General features: G+C 52.7%; 1 non-coding gene across 1 annotated transcript in view; it reads right to left on the reverse strand.

Moving 5' to 3' along the window:
* Positions 1-1,483, reverse strand: part of LOC126435965 (small subunit ribosomal RNA) — a 1,909-nt gene extending 426 nt beyond the window's left edge. Inside the window, exon 1 of the ribosomal RNA XR_007580319.1 lies at positions 1-1,483. This exon is cut by the window's left edge and continues 426 nt beyond it. This is a non-coding gene — a ribosomal RNA (small subunit ribosomal RNA).
* Positions 1,484-5,000: the final 3,517 nt, after the last annotated feature.

Consider the following 5,000-nt stretch of genomic DNA (forward strand, 5'->3'; position numbering starts at 1 on the left):
AAAGTAATCGCTGACAGCACGAAGGATGTCACGCGACTAGTTAGCAGGCTAGAGTCTCGTTCGTTATCGGAATTAACCAGACAAATCGCTCCACCAACTAAGAACGGCCATGCACCACCACCCACCGAATCAAGAAAGAGCTATCAATCTGTCAATCCTTCCGGTGTCCGGGCCTGGTGAGGTTTCCCGTGTTGAGTCAAATTAAGCCGCAGGCTCCACTCCTGGTGGTGCCCTTCCGTCAATTCCTTTAAGTTTCAGCTTTGCAACCATACTTCCCCCGGAACCCAAAAGCTTTGGTTTCCCGGAGGCTGCCCGCCGAGTCATCGGAGGAACTGCGGCGGATCGCTGGCTGGCATCGTTTATGGTTAGAACTAGGGCGGTATCTGATCGCCTTCGAACCTCTAACTTTCGTTCTTGATTAATGAAAACATACTTGGCAAATGCTTTCGCTTCTGTTCGTCTTGCGACGATCCAAGAATTTCACCTCTAACGTCGCAATACGAATGCCCCCGCCTGTCCCTATTAATCATTACCTCGGGTTCCGAAAACCAACAAAATAGAACCGAGGTCCTATTCCATTATTCCATGCACACAGTATTCAGGCGGGCTTGCCTGCTTTAAGCACTCTAATTTGTTCAAAGTAAACGTGCCGGCCCACCGAGACACTCAATAAAGAGCACCCTGGTAGGATTTCAACGGGGTCCGCCTCGGGACGCACGAGCACGCACGAGGCGGTCGCACGCCTTCGGCTCGCCCCACCGGCAGGACGTCCCACGATACATGCCAGTTAAACACCGACGGGCGGTGAACCAACAGCGTGGGACACAAATCCAACTACGAGCTTTTTAACCGCAACAACTTTAATATACGCTATTGGAGCTGGAATTACCGCGGCTGCTGGCACCAGACTTGCCCTCCAATAGATACTCGTTAAAGGATTTAAAGTGTACTCATTCCGATTACGGGGCCTCGGATGAGTCCCGTATCGTTATTTTTCGTCACTACCTCCCCGTGCCGGGAGTGGGTAATTTGCGCGCCTGCTGCCTTCCTTGGATGTGGTAGCCGTTTCTCAGGCTCCCTCTCCGGAATCGAACCCTGATTCCCCGTTACCCGTTACAACCATGGTAGGCGCAGAACCTACCATCGACAGTTGATAAGGCAGACATTTGAAAGATGCGTCGCCGGTACGAGGACCGTGCGATCAGCCCAAAGTTATTCAGAGTCACCAAGGCAAACGGACCGGACGAGCCGACCGATTGGTTTTGATCTAATAAAAGCGTCCCTTCCATCTCTGGTCGGGACTCTGTTTGCATGTATTAGCTCTAGAATTACCACAGTTATCCAAGTAACGTGGGTACGATCTAAGGAACCATAACTGATTTAATGAGCCATTCGCGGTTTCACCTTAATGCGGCTTGTACTGAGACATGCATGGCTTAATCTTTGAGACAAGCATATGACTACTGGCAGGATCAACCAGGGAGCTGCGTCAACTAGAGCTGAGCAGCCGGCCGCCCGGGAGTGTGTCCCGGGGGCCCGCGCGAACACGCAAGCGTCCGCTCAATTATTCTGCAAACAGGAGGAGGCTGAGCTCCCCTGCACAACACACCTCGAAACCCTCTCAGGTCCCGGCGGCGCGCAGCGCCGTCCTAAGTACTTGGTCGGGTTCGAGAGAGGCGCAATCGCCCGGAGTTAGGCGAGTAGACGCTTTAGGTGCGACCACCCGTGCTCCCAACTGAGCTTGCCGCTGCCGACAGAGGCCCGGGAGCGTGCTGTCGTGGCATTGCCGGCGGGAGACAACACGCGCCACCTACGGTGACCGGCAGCTCAAACGCCAGCGCCACAGAAGGACAAAAGCCCCACTTGGGTGCCGAAGCGAACTCTCCCAGCACAGCGCACGCGCCAACACGTCCGCACAGCTGCGATACAAACCACCTGCGAGAACCGCTGGGGCGACCGAGCAGCAGACGGCGTCGCGGCGCCGAGCGCCGGGCGGCGGCGCATCCTCAGCGCACAAAGTCCTCAATCGGACCAGCACACTGCAGATGGCCACCGCGCTTCGCACCGGGCCCGCGAGGACCTACTTTGGCCGCAAGGCGCCGCGAGCAGGGGGCGCCGGCGCGCAGCTGCGCCGCCTGCCGCGTCCGTCGGCCGGCGCGCCTGCCACTGGCCGCCCCCACCAGCCGGCTGTGGCGCGTGCGCCCACGCACCGCGCTGCCAGCACGCCGGGCGGCCCCCCCTCACCGGCCGGGGACGGTCCCACCCAGCCACCGCCGCGTATCGCCTCACACCCAGATCCCCTTTCACGTTCGTGGGCATGGTGGGTCCCCTTTCACGTTCGTGGGCATGGTGGGTCTCCCTGAAACAACCGGTTAATAGCTCGACCGATCGTCGCCAACACTGATTCACCTCTAGCGAGAACAACCGCACCACAACGGGTTACCAGTTGTTCATTTGCGTAACGTCACCAGCAAACGTACACGTCCATCGCCATTTGCAACGAGTATTGCATGCCTGTGTCAGGTGTCACAACACACTACGTCTGCCCACATAGACGCAACAACATGTGCACGCCTAGAGAACACGTGGAAGGTAGACCCCGTACGTATGCGGTGTCCATTGCGCGAACGACTGTCAGCCCGCCTCTGCAGCATGTCGCAGATGTGGAACGCGGTGCAACATGCTATCACGGTGTGTGAGAAGAGACGACTACGTCCGAATACACGCTCCACTACATCAACAGACTGCTCATGCTGATCGCCATCCAGGGCGTCCGTTCCTCCCACACGTCTGTATGGCGTACCACACTGCAATCCAGCTCTTATAGGGAGACGACACGTAGCTGCGTGCACAATATTTGGACTGTATGGTCCGCCGTTGCTAGGCGCAGTCGTCATACGGTCACATGTGCCACGATGTATCATTCAGTACATACGGACCAATGTGCAGTACAGTTTGTGGGTTTTGCGTACATCGGCGGACAGGTGACAGGCCGTACCACAACGTAGGCTGAGTACGTCGGCATGCGAAGGGCATTGAACATGCAAACTTCTCACCGACCAGCTTGCGAAGGCAGGGGGGAAGGGGGGGGGGCGGCATGTACGTCCTGCTGCTATCCACACTACAGTGTATAGCAGGAGCATGTGGAAAGTCAGCAACACCTGCAAGGTGTTTAACATGACGCGATACACAGGGGACCGGGCAGTGCGAGTAGGGAACTATATTGCGAGGGTTGCGGTTAGGCAACACTACACCAATTTAACGGGTTGCATAACAATTACAGAGCAGGTTCAGCGACAACGTGCGTCAGGTTAAGGCGCAATATAGTTTAGGTTACGGCGCACTTTAGGTTAGGTTAAGGCACATTATAGGTTAGGTTAAGGCACATTATAGGTTAGGTTAAGGCACAACATGGGTTAGGTTAAGGCACAACATGGGTTAGGTTAAGGCACAACATGGGTTAGGTTAAGGCACAACATGGGTTAGGTTAAGGCACAACATGGGTTAGGTTAAGGCACAACATGGGTTAGGTTAAGGCACAACATGGGTTAGGTTAAGGCACAACATGGGTTACGTTAAGGCACAACATGGGTTACGTTAAGGCACAACATGGGTTAGGTTAAGGCACAACATGGGTTAGGTTAAGGCACAACATGGGTTAGGTTAAGGCACAACATGGGTTAGGTTAAGGCACAACATGGGTTACGTTAAGGCACAACATGGGTTACGTTAAGGCACAACATGGGTTACGTTAAGGCACAACATGGGTTACGTTAAGGCACAACATGGGTTACGTTAAGGCACAACATGGGTTACGTTAAGGCACAACATGGGTTACGTTAAGGCACAAATTAGGTTAGGTTAAGGCGCAACGTAGGTTAGGTTAAGGCACAACGTAGGTTAGGTTAAGGCACAACGTAGGTTAGGTTAAGGCACAACGTAGGTTAGGTTAAGGCACAACGTAGGTTAGGTTAAGGCACAACGTAGGTTAGGTTAAGGCACAACGTAGGTTAGGTTAAGGCACAACGTAGGTTAGGTTAAGGCACAACGTAGGTTAGGTTAAGGCACAACGTAGGTTAGGTTAAGGCACAACGTAGGTTAGGTTAAGGCACAACGTAGGTTAGGTTAAGGCACGATATAGGTTAGGTTAAGGTACGATATAGGTTAGGTTAAGGTACGATATAGGTTAGGTTAAGGTACGATATAGGTTAGGTTAAGGTACGATATACGTTAGGTTAAGGTACGATATAGGTTAGGTTAAGGTACGATATAGGTTAGGTTAAGGTACGATATACGTTAGGTTAAGGTACGATATAGGTTAGGTTAAGGTACGATATAGGTTAGGTTAAGGTACGATATAGGTTAGGTTAAGGTACGATATAGGTTAGGTTAAGGTACAATATAGCTTAGGTTCAGATACACATTGTTGTAGGGAAAGGTGTATTTGGGGGGGGGGGGCGGCAGGTTCGTTGATAGTGATTATCGTAATTGGATGCCTGCGGCATTATCCGATTTGTCACGTCAGGATGCACTTTTGGCTCATGACAGGCGGCGCTCCGATTCCATGGTTGTGGCAGATCTGTGTCTTTCATTCCTGCCATTGTTTGTGTGCTGTGACAGGAGGCAGTATTGTGATGTTGGGTGCACCCCTGTGTAGGACATGTGTGGGTGTTCGTGGCTTAGCTGAGCAATGTGCGGATGTCGGAAGGGTGGGATATTGTGTTTTCTGGGTGGACCTCCCGGTCTGGTAATGATAGTGTGGATTGTGTCATGTGGCGGAGAGGATGCACTGGATGTTCTTCCATGCTGGTGGTTAGATATTGTGTGTGTGCCTGTTACAGGCAGAGAGTAGTGTGTGATAAGAGAGTAGTGTGTGATAAGAGTGTCTGGCTGACGTGTGGTTCTCATTGTGTGCAGAGTCTTTCAGCATGTATAGGGACGGTTGTATATATTATCTGTATTCTGATGGCTCTGCATCTATTACTAATCAGTGCCGTGTA

The sequence above is a fragment of the Schistocerca serialis genome, unplaced genomic scaffold, assembly GCF_023864345.2.
Source record: "Schistocerca serialis cubense isolate TAMUIC-IGC-003099 unplaced genomic scaffold, iqSchSeri2.2 HiC_scaffold_1223, whole genome shotgun sequence".
Taxonomy (NCBI): domain Eukaryota; kingdom Metazoa; phylum Arthropoda; class Insecta; order Orthoptera; family Acrididae; genus Schistocerca; species Schistocerca serialis.